The following is a 21999-nucleotide window of genomic DNA, read 5'->3' as shown; positions in this document are numbered from 1 at the left end:
CCTGTATAGGGTGAGAGTGGCCAACCGGACGACACGGCGGCCATTTTTCTGCCAAACTGCGGGCGGGTCTTTTGAATGGCCAGTAGTGGAGTAGTGGAGTACACAAAATTGTTAAGGCTTTCGTGGCCACTTGTTGAGAAACGTCGGCCGAAGAACCCGAGACAGAAGCCAATAGGCAGTTTTTCAGTGGAGTACACACTTACCGAATCAAAAGCAGAAGACAATATGGTGAAATCATCCGTTAAATGCGTTTGTTTATAAGAATAATGTGTTATAATAATTTTCACACAGCCAATTTACAGGTCTGTTTTCAAATTTAACTATGTATATTGCAAGTTGTTTTATATGTAGTAAAAAGCAAAAACGACTTACTTCGCGTAGATAAGATTGCTTGGTTGGTTTCCACAAGGCTCCTGTTTGATTTATGTCAGCCCTGTTGACTGCGACTGCCCAGTGCTTTCGTCTTTCTTCATTGCGTGGAAATGCTAACATGCGAAATCCACCTTCGCCTCTATTGGAACAACTAAATGCAGCACAACCTGGCATCGTTTACGAACGTCTGCAGAACGAATTACAGATGTCGAAAACAATACTGTACAATTACTGACGTGTTTTGTTCAAACATGTACGCCTACCGACTTCATCACAAAACGATTCATTATTTCAACCCGTATTTGAGATCGCAAACGCTAATTACGTACTAAAAACGATATACAACTAAATCGAACATGCATACACAACGCATAACAACTCTCAATAATTCAAATACCTTTTAATCTTTTCCAAAAGTCCTCTGAAATTCAATTCAACTCAAAAGCACGACGAACATAGGAAGCGCGAGAGACGTTTGGCGCCATTCTTCTGCCAAAGCTAATCAACCAATCACGGGCAACTTCACCTATGGCCACTCTCTGCCTATACATGCTCTCTAGTTCGGCCGAATAGACGTGCAACTGTCGAGCAACTGACCGCTCCTCATGGACCTCAGTAAATGTTACTGCAAGTGGACCTTCTCAGCAGACATGATTTTTCGAATGTGTCGTTCAACGCACATGCCTCTTTCAATTTCAGTTCCGACAGACGGAGAAGCTTTGCGCAGAGATGTTAGGAGCAGTCTCCCTTTTTGGTTACGGTTTTTACAAACAGTTTAATTACTCCAACATTGATGTGTAGAGATTCTCGGATTCACGCGATTCTTATCCAGAACTTCCTTTTCTCCAGTTTTCAAAGATTTTTCTCGCAGACCAGTTTATTCTGGATCTCTTGTCCATTATCTGATACATAACTCACATTATGAGCTAAAATACTACCTGAAATATACACACAATGAAATTATCCAAAAATGAATATTTTTAAACATTTAGTGTTAATTGTAGAAAATGAAAGAGGCGAGTGCTTTTTTGCTCTTTAGAGCCAGTGCACTAAATACACAAGAGTAAAAAACTTTAATTAAAAAAGTTTCTTTCATCATTGACAAATGTAATCTTTTTTCTATTTATTTGCACATTTACTTATTTCTCCATGAAATTATTTAAATTGACATATTTTGTAACGTCCCCTTAGAAAACATTTATAAATGACAGTGCTGGTAAACCTCTTGAGTTATTTGATTTTCAAACAGCTGAGCAAAACTGAATGTACTCAGACATTTCTCTCTTTACTTATTCTGATCATCACTAAACTGACACACAATATATTTTTTTAGTTCATTACAATCTGACTTTCAATAATCCCTACAAAAGAATGGCCCTGACTGACAATAACCTATACCTTTCACGAATCACTTACCTCACAAAAATCTTCGTTACTCGAACTACTCCAATACAGCGAGCGCCAATACTGCCAGCTAAATGAAAGATTGTAACCACTGAAGCCACTAACTACTAATAGGCATAGTTAGCGAATGAAAGATTTTGGTAGAGAACAAACAATGTATTTACCTTAATAGTGTTCAAAAGTCATTATATATATATATATATATATATATATATATATATATATATATATATATATATATATATATATATATATATATATATATATCAGTTCATGACATTCAGTCTTACAAATTTTCTTTTTCTGACGGACACACGTCCAGATCGTCCGCTCTCAAAATTCTGCCATCTCTCTCCCCACATCCACCACTACTGGCGGCTCACCTCCAACTTCACAACGCTATGCGCTGTTCACATTCAACCGCCCAACACTGCAATAGCGAATATTCCAACAATGCCAACCAGCCACAGATTGCACACAGCACAGTCAGTGATTTTCATACAGAGCGCTACGTGGCGTTACCATCACAAAAACCTGAAGAGCCTACTTACAATTTTTCTTCAAGTTTCAGCAACAAATTCAATTTTGATGTTGTATCGAAATAGCCTCTTCACTACTGTATACTGTAAGCGTCATATCTAGCGCTCGCAGAAAAGTGAATGATAACGCCAAACTTTTTTCTGTTTATTGTCGTTTCAGTTCCCCAGAATGGGAGCGGGCTGGCAAAGGTTAAAATTACATTTCGACCAAATCTTTTACTTATTTAACAAAATGTTTAGTTGTATAATACGTATGACAGACATTCTGTTTCCAGATATACTTCGGTGCTTTATGACTTTGAATTTGTAGGTGTTTTTACACTACAGTTAAAACTTAATCGCTAATGGCCGTCAGATCACCGAAGTTAAGCTTTGTCGGGCTGTTCTAACACTTGGATGGGTAATCATCCGATCTGCCGAGCACTGTTGGCAAGCGGGGTGCTCTCAGCCATTGTGAGGCAAACTAAGGAGCTACTGGATTGAGAAGTAGCGGCTCCGGTCTCGTAAACTGACATACGGCCGGGAGAGCGATGTGCTGACCACATGCCCCTCCACATCCGCATCCAGTGACGCCTGGGGGCTGAGGATAACACGGCGGCCGGTCGGGACCGTTGGGCCTCCCAAAGCCTGTCCGGACAGAGTTTAGTTTTTTTAAAAAAACTTAATCAAGGATGCTGAAACTGACGATGCTCTGATGTAATGGTGACGCAGGGGTGCATGAGCAGATCGAGTTCATTATGGAGATGAAACGATGAATACTACAATGGTACATTGTGGAGCCGCAGGAAGTGGCTAGCATTTGTTGAGGGGTATGCTGGAGGGGGGAGAAAACGGAAGGATGGGGTGAGATGAGTGTTGTTAACCAGTGCGGGATGTATTGTATTGTTGGGTAGTGGGAGTTGTTTGATGGGAGAGCTTGGAAAAGTCATGGAGGAGCATAGAAGGTTGAATGTGAGTGCAGTGGCGCAAACGATGTACATGGACTGGTGAGCAACGGGTAGGATACTGAGTGCTAGATCTTGGTTTTCCGATTAAAATAGCGGTCTGAAGGTGCTCGAAAACGAGAACAACATGTGGAAAGCGAATGAGTTGATACAGAATGCGGGTTCTGGAAGGTTGCGTATATGCGTAAGGTGAGGAGGTGTGAACGTCATTCGAAGATTTCAAATATTCGAGGGCTGTTCGGAAAGTAAGGAACGATAGGTCGCGAAATGGAAATCACAGTGAAAAACCAAAACTGTTTTATTTGCGACAGTTAGCTACAACTTCCAGCTACTTATCTCCACAGTCGGCCATCCGACTTGGACGTTTGTCGTAGCGTTGTACCAACTTTCCAATACCCTCGTTATAGAAGGCAGCCGCCAGTGCTTTCCGGCAATTCTCTACGCTGGCCTACAGCTCGTTGTCTGTGCCAAAATGTTGTCTTCATAGCCAGTGGTCATGTGAGCAGAGATGAAATTCAGAGAGAGACAATTACGGGCTGTATTGTGGGTAATCAAACATTTCCAATTGAAAATTTGCAGGAGTATCTTCAGTGCCCCTGCAGAATGCGGCTGAGAATTGGCTTGAAGAAGAAAATGCACGACAGTTATGTAATGTTGGCTGCATAGCTTCAGGCGAAATTTCTCACCCTGCCCGAACCGTTCTGGCAGATGGAAGAGCTGTAGTACAGCGTCAAAAAGGCGACTACATACGACTGAAATTACAAACAGAGTGCTGTTATTGAATTCTTGTGTGCATAAAAAGAAACCGTCGTGAATACCCGTAGACGTTTGGTGTGCTGTGTATGGCGATGCTGCATCTGATAGCAGTGCAGTTGGGCGATGGACAAAGAAAGTTACAGCCTCAGGTAATGCAGAAACAGAGCTCTATTGTCAGCCACGTTCGGGACGTCCTGTCACAGCCACTGCTCCAGATTTGCTGAACCGTGCTTATGCCATTATTCGTGCTGACTGGCGCATCACAATTCGACAATTGGCTCTACAGTTCTCGGTCAGCATTGGAAGTGCGCCTGCAATGATCGAGGCTCTCGGATATTCAGAGAGGTGCTCACGATGGGTTCCACGAATGCTCACAGCAGACCACAAGAAAAGAAAGGACATTTCATCCGAATTGTTGGAGCGTTTTGAGACAGACGGAGAGGCCTTTCTGTCACAGATCATTACGGGGGACGAAAGCTGGGTGCACCAGTTTGTGCCGGAAACAAAAATGCAGTCTATGGAGTGGCATCTTCTTCATTCACCACAAAAGAAGAAATTGAGGCAACCCCCTCTGCGGGAAAAGTCATGGTGACAATCTTCTGGGATTGTGATGGCGTCATTCTCGTGGATATGGTGCCAAGAGGGTCAACTATTAATTCAGAGGCATACGTGAAGACTTTGAATAAACTCAAGAACCGTTTCTGACGTGTTTGTTCGGACAAGATGAGAGGCACCCACATGCCTTGCTCATACTGTGGCATCAAGCAGTCAGGCCCGCAAGATGAGTGGTCTGCCAAGCGAGTGGATTCATTCTTATTTATCGAGTAACATGAACTCTCGCACTCACAATTAAGTTACAAATTATCCTCCTGTATGAATAATACGCAACGGAAACGCAACCCTGACTATCAGTAATTTACAGATCTTTGACTGTTCACTACGCACTGGCAATACCACATTTTCTTTTTTTATTTAACAGCTTTTATCAACACGTGGCCATCGCACTGAATATGAATGGCGCACACATTATAAATTCTGGATATCATGACAACATACAATTCGAAGGAAAAGGCCACCAATCTTTTCCTTTTCACTATCTTATTTATTCCGATAAATTCTATAACCTAAACACACAAATTCTATAACCTACAACAATAACACATGAGAAATTCCGCCCAGTGGGCATGGCTTTACATTGGTGAATCTCTATCTTATGGTCTCGTAATTATTTAATGCTACAGTGCACTTTCTGGATAGGATGGTGGATCATTTATTATTTCTCACACTTCGACTCTCACAATCATCATCACGAAACTTTCCTCCAGACCGAGCAGTACAAAAGGAACACGCATAACCCACTACTTCTGCAACTACATAGCTACTCTCCCATGCAAACCACACATACCCAAATTACATGACGTACACCACACTGCAACATGAAATACAACACAATAAATAGTCACAACACTATCAGCTTTCCCACTTCAATTAATATTTGGCTCTGAGCACTATGGGACTCAACTGCTGAGGTCATTAGTCCCCTAGAACTTAGAACTAGTTAAACCTAACTAACCTAAGGACATCACAAACATCCATGCCCGAGGCAGGATTCTAACCTGCGACCATAGCGGTCTTGCGGTTCCAGACTGCAGCGCCTTCAACCGCACGGCCACTTCGGCCGGCTAATTAATATTTATCCCAGTTTCACACGACACTGCCCCACTTCGTAATTCTACTTTCCTACTATGAACTCTGGAGATATGTGCACGTCTTCCTGTGCAATGCAAGCCAAGTGGCGTTGCTGGATAGACGGCTGACTCACCTTGCTTCTCTCTCAGAGTATTATAGTTTGAATCAAGCGTCACACGGAAACATATCTCGCAAAATAATATTAAGAACATATTCATCACACACACGAGTCTTCAACTGATACCATGGACGAGTACTTCTCTTTATCCTTTGTCTCATACACAGATTGAGACTCACACAGTACTCAACACGTGGAAGTACTCGCCTCTAATTTCAAGTCCTGCACACGCTATTTCTTAAATATTTCAACTTATAGTACACGTGGTTTCATTGTGACCGTTGGTCACTTCCGAAGATTACTACGATCCCATTAATATTACCTACCTGACATTTAATTCTCCCTACAAAAGTTCCTGAAATAGAGAAGTTATTATTTCAAACTACTCTTAAATATTCCACATGCATACCATGTCTCCACTCTTTTGCCTTTACGGAGCACAACTAAGACAGGTCTTAACAGCACAAGATCCAGCGGCAGAGTGCTGAAACATGGCCGTTCTTCAGGTCATCTCGCACCTCTGTCGAGGTGGGGGAAGACCATGCTACCGTATTGGTCAGCCACATTTCAGGCGCTCAAAGCTCCGGTAAGTTTCATCTCTTTGGTTCCACCAAAGGTGGCCAAAGGATTGTCTCAAAGATGATCATATATTCACATTCACTATCTGCGGTTAGCAGGCGACCATACATTCATTCATTTCACAGATCTCACCAAACTGGATGTAGGGATTTATTTTGTGGGAGTGCACATGTGATCAATTAAATAAATAAATTGTCATTCTTTCCTCCACTGGTATCCGGCTTCGCTGTATTAATTGGAATTGAGTTATTTTACAAAAAAAATGTGTTGTTCTAACAAAATTAATGAAGTATGTTGTACCTATTTTCAATGTCGGGCGGTACTGTACCCTTTCAAAGAATTCAGCAGAATTCTTGTTCCAACGCGATAATGCACGCCCACACACAAGTCTGCCAAGCCAGGAACACATCGACAAATTGGGTTGGACATCATTACCTCACCCACCCCACAGCCCAGACGTGACACCCTCGGACTTCCCTTTGGGTCGCTTAAAAGATTCTCTATGGAGAACACACTTTTGAAGATGACGAGAGTGTCAGTCAGCAGTGAAAAGAAGGCTACGTCTACAGGACAAGGACTTTTACCATCAGGAAATACACGCTCTTCCACAACCTTGGCGTACGGCCATAGAAAGTGATGGGGACTATGTAGAAAAATAGGACATGGACAAGACATGTTGGTGTATGTTGTCGCCAAATGCTGACTCTAAATAGTAAATTTGTTCTGAGAAAAAAAGAAATGTTGGGCCGTTACTTATTGAACAGTCCGCCCCCGGCAACTGAGTGGTCAGTGCGACAAAATGTCAATCATAAGGGCCTGGGTTCGATTCCCGGCTGAGTCGGAGATTTTCTCCGCTCAAGGACTGGTGTTGCATTGTCCTAATCATCATAATTTTACCTCCATCGACGGGCAAGTCGCCGAAGTGGCGTCAAATCTAAAGACATGCACCCGGCGAACTGTCTACCCGACGGGAGGCCCTAGTCACACGACATTTACATTTTACTTACTGAACGACGCTCGTAGTTTCAGTCATTTTCGACTTTCACTTTGCACGCCAAGGAGGTGTCCATTCCATGTCAGTTTTCTGGCAAGAGTTAGTCAAGCACTTTACTCTGTTGGTGAGAGTAATGGTCTGGTTGGTTGGTTGGTTTGGGGAAGGGCACCAAACAGCGAGGTCATTGGCCCCATCGGATTAGGGAGGGATTGGGAACGAAGTCGACTGTGCTCTTTCAAAGGAACTATCCCGCATTTTCCTGAAGCGATTTAGAGAAATCATGGAAAACCTAAGTCAGGGTGGACGTACGCGGGTTTGAACCGTCGTCCTCCGGAATGCGAGTATAGTCTCCTAGTGACTGCTCCATCTCGCTCAGTAATGGATTGGCTGAAGATGGAGGGGTGGAAATCTGGACTACAGAATCGTCAAGCGATACTACCGAAGGTGATGGTTTAGCTTTTCTGTGGGCTCACTTGAAGCTTCCACGTATTACGCCATTAGACTTCGAGACATAGACGACATTGGAGTGAAACAAGAGAGATTTGGAGGGTGTGGGGATTAGCTAGGTAGACGATGTCGGCAACATATTGCTGGATGTGAATGTGGGGTGGTAGTTTGGGAGTGTCAACGCCAACGACAAAAAATGCACGCTGCATCTGCTGAAAGTTGTCAACGCTGGCGCCTGATGTAATGAACACATACAGTGCGACAGATGGTGAATGGTGGAAAGAAACGACTTACCATTAACGGAATTAAAACTACAATCACAACTCTTCACTGAACAAGTAATCATCGCAGTTTCTGCACGTTACAGGAAAATACTCGAAACGCTACGCTGGGAATAGAGTAGGTTCCTGAGAAAAAGACTGGTAGCGTCTGTTTCTGATCTAGTGACTTGTTGTCAGAAGGAACGCTGTAGCTATTGTTATAGGACTGCGACAGTTACTAATTTTAGACGAACATTAATGAATTTCCAAGGTTATATCCCGAAGAATATTAACAGCTGTGATGCAGAAATTACGTTACATGCGGGTTCGTAACCTTTTTCGGATGTCGCTTTAAGTTCAAATACGATGACGTCATTGCCTATCACAGCTGGGGATATTAGGTGGTTATAATTAAAGTGTAGCTATTCACAGAGGCCCATTGCGAGTTGCAACAATCGAATGGCAGCGAAACTTGGCAGATATTCTAATGCGTTTACAGAGAACCGACTTACACAGATTTGACCACGAGGTGCAAATCTGGCACTGTGAATGCAAGAAATACGTACAGAAATGTTTCCATATGTAATGGTTTAGGAATGAGACGGGGGCAGAAAAGGTCAAACAACTGAGAAAGGAATAATGTTGATTTTATTATCAACTGCCGCTTACACACCGGACACGTCGACGAGATGCCGTACAGAACCAGTTTTGTACCTGGTGCAAAACTGCAACTAATTTTTTTTCCAGCGTAAACCGGTTCCACATGAATTCCATAATCATAACCCACACTTGACCTCTGTCGGTAGTTGCACTTTAATTATGGCCATCCGGTATATTGCATGATATCAAAGCACTGATTTGAACTTTTTTAAATATTTAACAGTCCTGAGAAGTGAGCTTTCGGCTCAACATAGCTTTCTTGAAGATAGGCATACGGAACAGTCAGTCGTAGAAGAGACGAGTTTGATCGAAGCCGAAGAAAGATACAAGGCATAGCTGAAAGAATTGAGCAGAGCTGAAGATAGAACACTCGCGTAGTAACAGTAAACAGCAAGCCGCGAAGGTTGTTGTGACCTTTCAGTAGAAACCCACGGTTCGCACATTCTGGCTGTACGGAATATGAACCAAGTTCCGTTAGAGAGCTTCATTTATTTCCCTATAAAAGTTACGAGGCGAGTAGGGGCCATTATGGCTCACGTCTTGCATGATGCCATAGTGCACTGCACGGAAATTCAGTCTCCCAGAAATAAACTGAGAAACACTTACTGTGGGAAAGGAAGAATGCGATGTTATTGTGAAACGGTGGTTAACGGCATCTCAAAGTGAGTTTCGTAACTGCTGCACAGATTAAGTGCAAGCTAATGGGCTGTTTCACGGTGCTTCCCTTTTACCGAAACTGAAGGTAACTAAGAGCCGTAGAAATCGCTCTGTAACATTACTTTTGTCCTTGAGTGTTAAATTATATTTATATCTTAGGAGTGCGAAGTATACCAATTATTCAACTCGAACGTTGCTTTTATAAATAGACTAGTAATATCTGGAAAACTACTTGCTTATAGTTCGAAAAAACTAGAACTAAAAGTCCCTTTTTCATCATGTAAGTTACAAACAAGCATATGTATCAAATTTGTTCAATATGAACGAAGAAACGTGGACATTGAAGTGAGTAACTTTCCGTTGTAAATCACTTTTACTCATCAACCCCCCATCCCCCCCTCCAGATATAGTCTTCCATCATACGAGTATTTCCATAATGCCACCCATGACGGCGGCGTTCAAAATACTGTAAATCTTGACAAGTGCTCTCCTTACTCTTGTGAGTTCGACCCATCTCATCTTTGAATTTATGAAGATGAGCATCAAGGTAAATACTTTGAAGCATATCCTGTATCCCATAACGCCGAAATTCTTAACAAAAACGTTGACAAATTTCACATAGTTTTCGGTCCTACGATTGCCCAAAGACCCTGAATTACTCTTACAAAACAATTCCAAGCTTCATTGTGTCAACTTTGTGAACTATTGCATTGAATACAGGTTCAGTTAGCAAGAAAGTACATGCTTTGAGGAGTGATGGTATTATTGAAAGACGCCGTTTTCGAGTTATACAAGAAAAGGTACAAAAGTGATAATTAAATATTTTTTTCCTGAGAAACCATTCTGAATAGGGCATATGTTCGTATGAAGTTTCCTGTTTAGGATCATTAAAACTGTCACTCTTCAAAGCAGGTACCTTTCTTCCTGACCTGCTCTTTATCGCTGCTGATCCTACAGTGGGAGTTCTGTGCAGTGAGGCACTCGAGAAAGTAAGGGTGGGCGTATTCTTCCCTCTCCGACCCTTGGAATGACACTGATGATAGTTGTGTAAATTACCAATTAGCTCTCTCCAAAATCTTGGGACACAAAGCGCCATTGACCATCTTCCTCCTCTGTACCATCATCACAATGGCTAAAAGAAAAACACTTTTATAACAACAAACATAGTTAGCTATTTCACTTCTGGCCAAACAAATCCAATAACTAAGAAAACAATTGATAAATAAAGTTCTGAAAATACAATAAAACGTTGTCTGTTGTAACTTCCAGAGTTGCTTTATAGTGCTCACAACCGAAATGACATGTCCAGAGTCTATCCTGGTAGCATTCATGCCAAAATACTCGGAAGCTTGTTAGAGCTCACATATTTTACGAGACGATTGAACCGAGTACTGTTTTGCTCTAGTCTTGAATAAAGGCCCTCATACAGAAAACAGTATGTGCTGGATACTTGCAGCCTCTTGATGCCATCATTTATGAACGAAATTAAGCATGCATGCAAACTGGTGGTAAATTGCGCCAGTGTGTGTAAGGTCATGTTACATCACTCAAGTATCATAAATACAGTGAAAAACATAAAATTATTAATGTCAACGTCCTAATAACAAAAACGAAGTTTTTAGTGAATAAATGGTATTTTACACATACTGAAGAGGTAAGCTATTGGGATATAACGTTTGAAACACAAAGGCAAACTACAAGTTAAAATATATTTACAACCAAACGGCGACTTGGAGAAGTTAGACGCAGATCCTGGCGCCATCTCAATCGATGTCTCAGCACAGGAGAGTGAGTAGCTGTAGGTCGTGGCAGACTCGAATAAGAAAAGAGAAAAGTTTTATAAGAAGGTATGGACCGTGGAGCTCTAAAATGTAAACATATTAGTCCACACTCACTCACTCACTCACGCACACACACACACACACACACACACACACACACATTCATAACACACAGTCATTCACACACACACTCATGCATACGACTATGACAAGTGGTTCAACCAGCAATTCTGCATACATATCCACTACTTCAAGTACATTAACAAGTCACACAGTTAATCTCCAGTAAATAGTGTAAGCATGAGAGGGTACCGATCCCATACCCCAAGGTGAATCATTTATCACCGTGACGTGACAGACTAAATTTCAGCTGCAGTGCAGCAGGTACCACATGACCCAGTAATAGAAACGCTACTTCTCACACAGTACGTTGAGCAGCGCCAACGTCTTCTAGCAGACACCTCTTGTAATGGCCTATTGACATGGCTTTTGAGACTACACACCCTTAGCCCACCTCTGGAAGGCGTTGCATCTAGCAGTATGCGTACATGTTCGATCTGAGCCCCAAAAACTGCACGATCTTCAAACTATTTGCCTCTTCTTTCATTTGCCGATATATATCCTTCTGATTTTGACGTGTTATTCCTGCAGGATTATCGGCTGTATATCCAAATGTGTCGATTTCTTCGTGATTGTACGTAACTACTTAATATGGATCGCAGCTTTGACCCAACAGATGAAACTGTCTGTATTCACATAAAGCAGCTTGTGATCGGCGAAGTCTTTCCAGAATCGTGGTGGAATTGGTACATGTGCAGTTTCTAGAGGTCCAGAGGTCCAGAACGCACGTCCTGATATAGAAAAACTTCGTGAACTGCACTGAAACGTGAGCCATCCCCTTAGCGACTAGACCCTCATTTACGATGGTGCCCCACTTGAAATTTGTCCTGCTGATGTTATCTCTTGCTCTATAACACCCATCCCAACGGAAAACTAAATAAATATTCTCTAACGTTTTCCATTACATAAACGTACTCCTTCATCCAGCAATGCTGCGTGAAAGAGATCCTGCAGCTGATTCTAACGAGCTCCATTCATGTGAATTGCTGGAGATTTTTGTAGTGTAGAATATGTCGATGCTTATTCCTCAGCGTTGTCAACAGATTCAGGATAGAACCATTGTGCTCTGGACACAAGTCGTCTTGCTCGTTTTGCACGTGTGCTAGATACGCCAGTTCTGCCTCCAGAACGTTTTCTTCAACAGCGTCCGCAGCCACCTCATCGATCTTTTCCTTTGTCGATTTCCTCTTCAGGCAGCCATCTGAACACTAAAAATGGCAGAATTTTTTGCATTGACTGCCATTATAGGATTATAGGTTTCTTGAAGGCAAGTAATCGTCAAATGGCCTGCACTCATCCGTTGGTTATTCGCCTTGGCGTACCTGTGCACGCTCTGGCAAATTTCCTGGAGAATCATTCATACGAAGAAGAGCACATCAACATTTCTCAACAGTTTGATGATCTTCTTAACAATGTGCCCCACGAAAGTTTTAGCACGGTGTAATCGAAGGCAGGACTCAAAGTGTATCTGCCAGACATAAACCCCAGAGTTTCCCGAAACTGTTCCCGAGCAAGTGTGTAACGGTGTTCATGGATAATTTCTCATATTCTCTTATATCAGCGAGTACTAATTCCTGCGACACTCATCACATGCTCATACACTGCAGCCGTCATGGCAGTGCCCATTAGTATACTCAAGAATGGGGTTATGTTGGACAATGTGGTTTGGTGCATTCTCTCCACCGAATCGAGGTATTCGTATGGAAAGAGCACCTTCTTCATCACAAACGGAAACATTGCATCATTGGGATATGTGGCCCTGGTAGTATATGAGAATGCTTCTGATGCATTATCTCAATAAGTTTCTCAAGAGACATGTGCTTGAAGCGAGGGGAATCTAGGAATCGAAGCGATATTTCTGTTGCGACAATCTTGGAAACGGAAATGTAATTTACAGTGGTATAGGTCCAAGATGAGTGTGAGGTGGTTCAGGGCGCGTAGTGTCGACTGCTTTGGCAAACGAGCTGGTGTCATCGGCCCATACCACAGTGATTATGATGAACCGCGCTGTGGTGGTGTTTGCTGGTGTGACGAATGAAGTCGTATGTGTCCATCAGATCTGCAACAGAAGAAGAAGAATGAGAAATTAACTATCAGACTGCAGCTATAACGAGCATAAACTAATATAGAAAAAAAACGTATTGAATATAGACCTGTAACCTCACTAGAATCACCTCAGAGACTCTTATTAGCCCCTGATGAGCCATAATATCCATTATGGTGCTTCATCTCTGCTGATTCTGTCGGCACTGTTGATGTTTCTGCGAGCAAGCCTCAAACTAGAGTTACTTCTCACACTGAAACGACTAGTATTTATAACCGAAAACCACATACCTTTCCCTATTTCCACCAATAGGAAACGAGTATATCTCTAGCCACGTGGACTTTGGCAGGATAACACCGGATCACCGGTGTGATTAGATAATACTATTGCGAGGTGCCGGGGCTAGCAGTGTATTTAACACTAAATTCTTCTAGAATCTTCATGTATAAATGATGCTCTAAGCCCCCCTATTCTTACTCCGACTTTTGCTGTTGCACATGGATTAAAAAGAAACGCGAACTGACTGTAATCGACCCTGCAAGTGGAGTAGAAAAGAGTTTGGCACCTGCAATAATTTAATTTGATAAATAAGTTAAATAAAGGAACGTTTCATTAACGTAGTGATAAATGAAAGGGTTGCTCTACCGATTAACCAAATGAAATTTCTGTCCAAAATAACAACATGATTTATTATGACTAAAATCAAAATACATGAAACATTTGCAATACATCAAATTGGCTCAAATTGGAAACTCAAATAAATGCTGTGAAGGTGAAGTTGTCCCTAAACTAGATTGTGACATTTATGACGAAGTGGTATGTGGAGCCAACTCCTTGCAACTCAAATCCTTAGAGAAACACACAGCCAACCCAACATTAATTGCTGCTACAGTAGTGAGAACTCAGACAATGAACACCCAAGACAGAACAAAGTTAGAAAATGACGAACAGGCGCACTCTGCTGAGCTCTGATTATCACCTAGGAAAATCCCTATCTGCCGGTGCTGCGGACATACATTACCAAACTGTCTTCTTAACTGCCAGAACACGATCTGGCGTACCGGAGGCGATGGCTGGTTGCTTCGACGTCCCGTCGTGATGATAATGTCGCGAGTATAGCCCGAAACAAATTATCCTGGTCTGGTTGTTCCAGACTAAAGACTTCCTAGCAATACAAATGCGCCTCTGAGGGAGACGAAGAAGACTCGCCACACAATCACTGATGGTACAGTGATTGATTTTAACAAGCGAAGTCACACAGTAACTCTGATACAGTCAACTTTAGCCAAAACTGCTCAAGACAGACAACACAGGCCGCTTCTAAGCAGAACGCTCAACTGCCAACTGTACTTGGAAAGTTACACTGAAGTCGAAACTTCAGCAACTTCGTCAAGCAGTTACAGTTAAATAAAAGTATATTAGACAGCCAACAGAAGGCAGGCTCTTCAGAGCAGCGAGAGCTCAGTCTTGTAACCTACTCCCACCGAAAGGCGAGAGCCGACTACCACAAGAGCACCCATACAAACCGAACACAGAACATTCCCGCCCCCACGACAGTGGTCGTGGTTAAACGTTCCAGTCAGCAACTCCAAAACCGGCGGAAAATCCCACTCTATTGCCGAAGCACTACCATTCCACCAGTGGAGGTTCTTGGCGCCAATTTCTGCGCCGATTTTGCTACGTCACGGAGCTGTGCCCTGAGCAAGCCAATCACAGTCACGATTTTGAAGAAAACGCGGGAATTTGCCCGCCAAAACTGCATGGGAACACAAGTGATTCCCACGCTTCGCTGGTAGCCCGCCAGAAAGTGTTTTCGCTAAGTTTCTGCGAAGTAACGGAATCTCTAGCCCAGCCGCTCCTTCAGGCTCCTGCAGGCTTGTCTCCGCTGCTATGATGACAATGTCGGCGTCTGGAAAGCATTCACTCGACTCCCTCACACCTGTCGGCTTAACCCTTTCAAGATCAGCAGAGCCCACCTGTCACCGGACCACCCGAGTGACGAGTGATGCTGCGTGGGAAGACCGCGTGTTAAGGAATAGCGACTTTTCACCGCATGCAATTAGAGAGGGAAATCGAATTACTCAGAGGAAGATAGAAATATGAAAGGGGGCTTCTGCCACCTCTCACTATCTTCCAACGCTTACGACAGTGTTCTTGAACATAAGGTCATACTTCCGTGCAGGTGGTTGTGCTGGTACGCCATCTGGATGGAGCATCCACTGCTGAAAGAAGAGAATAACTTTTTGATATTCTGAGACTTGCTGTGAACCATGACCCAATCATCAGACACCGCTTTCATCCCTGTTCAAAGGATACCATACATATTTTAGAAACGAGCATTTTACAGGTGCCCACTAGCGCACAATCCATTGATGTAAACATGAGGGGTCACTCAGGGTCCGGTAGCTATCGCGGTACGCACCCTGTCCGTAATAATAATAATAATAATAATAACAATAATGGTAACAGAAGTGAGAATACGTTTTTACTCCGCCAGTGAGATAACACCTTAGAGCTGGGCAGCGTCAAGCAGCAGCGGTCTAATATTTCTCGCTTTACAGCTATCATATTCGGCTACAAGAAACTCTTCTCAGAGCAGTTGAGAAGGCACCAGTGGCAAGATGACGTAATGTGGTATGAGGAACTGATGACAGATGATTTGTTCTGTGTGGGTATCGTGAGAAAGATCTTCTAAATTGAAGTCATCAGTCCCCTAGAACTTAAAACTATTTAAACCTAACCAACCTAAGGACATCACACACATCCATGCCCAAGGCAGGATTCGAACCTGCGACCATAGCGGTCGCGAAACAGTGTATTTACTTGCATTTCAGCTAAAAGCATCTCTCAATAGCAGGCTATATTCCATTATTCAGAAGTGTTCATTACCAGCAGAATAGTAAACAGATGCTAAACGAAACAACAGACGAGGCACTCTGGAGATCTTCTGATCGCGCCTAACTTGGATGGCGGGTGAAGTGATTCGGCTGTAAGACCAGAGTTGGTTCGGTAGTCTCGGAAAACAGACATGTTGTCTGCGTTGGTCTGTATCGGTCGAGAATTTAATGAGCAATCTCTGGTTGTTTAGGTACGTAACTGAAAACAATTTGATGGTAACTACGCAAACAGACAGTTCATTTTTTTAATTTTTTTATGAACGTGTGAAGAATTGAAATTATTTGTGATTCATAAAGTGGAATATAACTCTGAAGATTCTCGTACTCAGCCAATAAAAAGCGAGTGGCATCCCGTATAAACATACTGTTTGAAAATATTATTATTCATACAACATGATTTCCTTGCTAGGAGTTTATTGCAGCCGCACGACCTACATACTGTTTTCTGCCCAGGGAACAACCACTATAGAACACTGATGATGATTATTAGAACTTCTTCATTCCACTGAGGACGCTTTTTTTTTTTTTTTTTTTTTTGTGGGGTTTAAGGGCGCTCAACTGCTGAGGTCATTAGCGCCCAGTCACTGTTGTTAGAGCACATGGAATCTAGTAAAACTCAAGGGGATGGGGGGGGGGGGACACCAGAAGGACCTGACAAAGATGCAGATAAAATAAGTAAAAAGGTTAGATGTCTTTGGACAAGCCAGTTAAAGTTATAAAACGCAGAATACGAGCAGCTGCTCGAGCGTCATCAGCTAAAACATCTGGTAAAGTAGATGGCAGGGACAGGACAACACGAAATTGACTAAAACGGGGACACAACAATAAAACATGGCGCACTGTTAATGCCTGACCACAAGGGCACTGCGGGGCTGGGTCACCGGAGAGCAGGTAGCGGTGGCTAAACCGGCAATGCCCAATCCGCAACCTGGTCAGAAGGACCTCCTCTCGCCGAGATGGTCGGGAGAAGGTTGTCCAAGCAGTTGGGAGCGGTTTTACTGCCCGGAGCTTGTTTCCTTGGAGGGATGACCAAGCATCCCACCACAACGACACAAGCCTCTTACATACATCCCCACGAACGTCAGATGACGGGACACAATGGGAGGCTGGCCGAGGCAGGAGGACTGCAGCCTTGGCTGCAGCATCTGCAGCCTCATTCCCAGGCACTCCTACATGTCCGGGAACCCACAGAAAGCTGACAGGAGAACCACTATCAGCGAAAGAATGGAGGGACTGCTGTATCCGTTGAATCAAGGGATGGACCGGATAAGGAGCTCCAAGGCTCTGAAGAGCACTGAGTGAGTCGGAGCAGAGTACATACGATGAATGGCGGTGGCGGCGGGCATACTGAACGGCCTGATGGAGAGCAAAAAGCTCGGCCGTAAAGCTGGAACATTGGTCGAGGAGCCGGTATTTAAAGGTGGCGGCCCCAACGGCAAAGGCACAGCCGACACCATCGTCAGTTTTGGAGCCATCGGTGTAAATAAAAGTGTGACCGGCAAGTCGAGCACGAAGTTCGACAAACCGTGAGCAATACACTGCAGCCGGAGTACCCTCCTTCGAAAGTGAGCTGAGGTCGAGATAAATATGAACCGGAGCCTGGAGTCAAGGTGGTGTCGGGCTCTCACCCTCTCTGAAGGTGGTAGGGAGGGCAAAATCCAATTGTCGAAGCAGGCGACGGAAGCGGACAACGGGGGGCAGCAGGGCAGACACATACAACCCGTACTGACGGTCGAGAGAATCGGCGAAGAAGGACTGGTAAGAGGGTTGGTCAGGCATAGACAACAGCCGGCAGGCATACCGACACAGCAGTACGTCGCGCCGGTAGGTCAATGGTAATTCGGCAGCTTCAGCATAAAGACTCTCGACAGGACTAGTGTAGAAGGCTCCGGTCGCAAGACGTATCCCCCAATGGTGGATGGAGTTGAGCCGGCGTAAGAGGGATGGCCGAGCGGACGAGTAGACGAAGCTCCCATAATCCAGCTTCGATCGGACAATGGACCGATACAAGGGAAGCAGGACAGTGCGATCCGCTCCCCAAGATGAACCGGTAAGATCTCTGAGGACATTAAGGGAACGTGTACAACGGGCCGCCATATAAGAGACATGTGGAGACCAACACAGTTTCCTGTCCAACGTGAGCCCTAGAAACTTAGTTGTTTCCACGAATGGGAGAACAACGGGACCGAGATGTAAGGATGGCGGAAGGAACGCTTTATATCGCCAAAAGTTGATACAAACCGTCTTCTCTTCAGAGAACCGGAAGCCATTTGCCACGCTCCATGAGTAGAGGCTGTCTAGACAACGCTAAAGGCAGCGCTCCAGGAGGCATGTTCTCTGGGCACTGCAGTAGATCGCGAAGTCATCGACAAAGACAGAGCCTGAGACATTAGGTGGAATACAATCCATAATTGGATTGATCGCGATGGCAAAAAGGGCTACGCTCAAGACGGAGCCCTGAGGCACTCCGTTCTCCTGGAGGAAGACGTCGGACAATACGGAACCCACACGTACCCTAAACTTTCGATCCGTTAAAAAGGAATCAATAAAAAGGGGCAGGCGACCGCGTAGGCCCCACCTGTGCATAGTGCGGAGGATACCTCCTCTCCAACAGGTATCATAAGCCTTCTTTAAGTCGAAGAACACGGCTACCGTTTGGCGCCTTCTCAAAAAGTTGTTCATGATGAATGTCGACAAGGTCACAAGGTGGTCAACAGCGGAGCGGCGGCGACGAAAGCGGCATTGGACATTAGTAAGTAGTCGTCGAGATTCAAGAATCCAGACTAACCGAGCATTAACCATGCGCTCCATCACCTTGCAGACACAGCTTGTAAGAGAAATGGGGCGGTAACTAGAAGGAAGGTGTCTATCCTTCCCGGGTTTGGGTATAGGAACAACGACAGCGTCACGCCAACGCATGGGCACCTGACCTTCGGTCCAGACGCGATTGTAGGTACGAAGAAGGAAGCTTTTGCCCGCCGGAGAAAGGTGTGCCAGCATCTGAACGTGAATGGCATCTGACCCCGGAGCAGAGGACCGGGACAGTGCAAGCGCACATTCGAGTTCCCACATAGTAAAGGGGGAATTATAAGTTTCCAGATTCAGTGAGTGGAAGGAAGGTCACCGAGCCTCTTCTGCCTCTTTCCCGGGAAGGAAGGCAGGGTGGTAATGGGCGGAGCTTGAAACCTCCGCGAAAAAGCGGCCAAAGGCGTTGGAGACAGCCACAGGATCAACAAGGACCTCATTACCTGAGGTCAGGCCAGGTACCGAGGAGTGGGCCTTAAATCCCGACAGCCGGCGCAGGCCACCCCATACGACGGAAGAGGGAGTAAAACTGTTAAAGGAGCTGGTGAAAGAGGCCCAACAAGCTTTTTTGCTGTCTTTGATGACTCTACGGCATTGCGCTCGGAGTCGTTTGTATTCAATACAAATCGCCAACGTAGGATGGCGGCGAAAGGTGCGTAAAGCACGTCGTCGAGCACGGATAGCGTCCTTACAAGCCTCGTTCCACCAGGGGACGGAAACGCGACGTGAAGAAGAGGTAATACGAGGAATGGAACTTTCGGCAGCATTGATGATAACAGCCGTGAGGTATTCGACCTGACTGTCACAACTGAGAAAATCGTGGTCCGGAAAGGTCGCCAGGGAGGAGTAAAGTCCCCAGTCAGCTTTCAGTATGTTCCAGCGCGAAGGACGTGGGGATGGGGTGTGGTGCAGGAGACGAACGACACAGGGGAAATGGTCGCTCGAATAGGTGTCAGAAAGGACATACCACTCGAACCGACGGGCAAGAGTGGTAGAACAGATCGACAGGTCCAAGTGGGAGTAGGTATGAGTAGAGTCCGAGAGGAAAGTCGGGGCGCCGGTATTGAGGCAGACAAGATTGAGATGGTTGAAGACATCCGCCAAGAGTGAGCCTCTTTGACAGGATGCAGGAGAGCCCCAAAGGGGATGATGGCATTGAAGTCGCAAAACTATAAAAACGGTGGGGGAAGCTGAACGATCAGGTGCATCATGTCAGCCCGACTAACAGCAGATGACGGTGGAGTGTAGATGGTACAAACTGAAAAAGTAAAAGCAGAAAGAGTAATGCGGACAGCTATTGCTTGGAGTGGAGTGGTCAATGGGATGGGATGGTAATAGACATCGTCCCGAACGAGCAACATGACCCCACCATGAGCTGGGGTACCGTCCACAGGGGTGAGGTCATACCGCTCCGAGGTATAGTGGGTAAAGGCAATACGGTCAGTCGGGCGCAACTTGGTTTCCTGGAGACCTAGGACGAGCGGACAGTGCAGGCGGAGGAGCAGTTGTAATTCCTCCCGATTAGATCGAATACCTCGTATGTTCCAATGTAACAAGGCCATCGCTTAGTCAAAAAGTTGGGGGAACGAGACGGGGGAAGAGCTGGTCACCTCGACGGCCGCGGAGGGCCAGGTTGTGAGGGAACAACGCTACAACCGGCGGGAGGCGGATCCGGTTCCATCGAGTCGTCGCCAGCTGCGGCCGCTGTCCCTGGTTGTGTAGGAGGGGCAGCATCATTTGCCGACGAGAGGCCAGCTGAGCGCCTGGCAGCAGAGCATCCCGGCGAAACTGAGGACGGCCGGGAGCAGCGACTCACGGATGGAGCGTCAGACGAAACGCGCCGGGTGGAGAGGGGGATAAAGACTTCTTCTTGGAGGCCTTCTTGGAAGGCCGAGGAGGCACAGGGATGGTGAGCTGGACTCGAAGGAGGTCCTCACGCGCGGGGTCCGTTTTGGAACGCCAGACCTCGGAAGCTGGGGTCTGGAATGTTTCCCCGATGGACGCCTGAGAAGAGGATCGCTTCTCAGGTGACGGGGGGAGAGGAGGAGGAGGAAGGGTGGCCCCTGGGGCAGAGGGGGTGGGGGCCATGGGGGAGGAGGATTTGGAAGGGAGGGATGTGGGAGGCGGAGGCAGAGCCCCCTGATGGGTGGAGGAGGCAGAGGGGGGACAGGATAGGGGTGAGGATACCGCGGAAGGAGTGGACACAACTGAGGCAAACGAAGTGGTCAACGGCACGGGATGGAGGCGGTCATACTTCTTCCTGGCCTCAGAATAAGAGAGCCGATCCAAAGTTTTGAGTTCTTGTATCTTCTTCTCCTTCTGATATGCGGGGCAGTCTAAGGATCTAGGCGAGTGGATGCCAGGACAATTAATGCACTGAGGTGGTGGGGTGCATGTATGTTCCTCACGAAGGGGACGTCCACAATCGCCACAAAGGGGCTCAGCCTCACACCGTGATGGCATGTGCCCAAAGCGCAAACACCGAAAACAGCGCATAGGAGGCGGGACATAAGGTCGCACGTCGCACCGGTAGCACATCACCATTACCTTCTCCGGGAGAACGTCCCCCTCAAAGGCGAGGATAAAGGCCCCGGTGTCGATACGACGGTCTTTGGGGCCGCGCTGGACTCGCCGGACGAAATGCACGCCTCGGCGCTCCAGGTTGGCTCTGAGCTCCTCATCAGATTGTAGCAGGAGGTCACAATGAAAAATAACCCCCTGCGTCCTATTTAGTGCCAGATGCGAGACAATGGACACTGGGGTGTCCCCTAGGCGGTCGCACGCCTGGAGCGCCGCCGACTGTGTGGCGGAGGTGGTCTTGATAAGAACGGACCCTGAACGCATCTTGCTGAGAGCCTCGATTTCCCCGAAGATGTCCTCAATGTGCTGAACAAAGAACATGGGCTTGGAGGTGGCGAACGTGCCCCCATCGG

Source organism: Schistocerca piceifrons, chromosome 3 (genome assembly GCF_021461385.2).
Source record: "Schistocerca piceifrons isolate TAMUIC-IGC-003096 chromosome 3, iqSchPice1.1, whole genome shotgun sequence".
NCBI lineage: Eukaryota > Metazoa > Arthropoda > Insecta > Orthoptera > Acrididae > Schistocerca > Schistocerca piceifrons.
Note: the sequence above shows the minus strand (reverse complement) of the source record.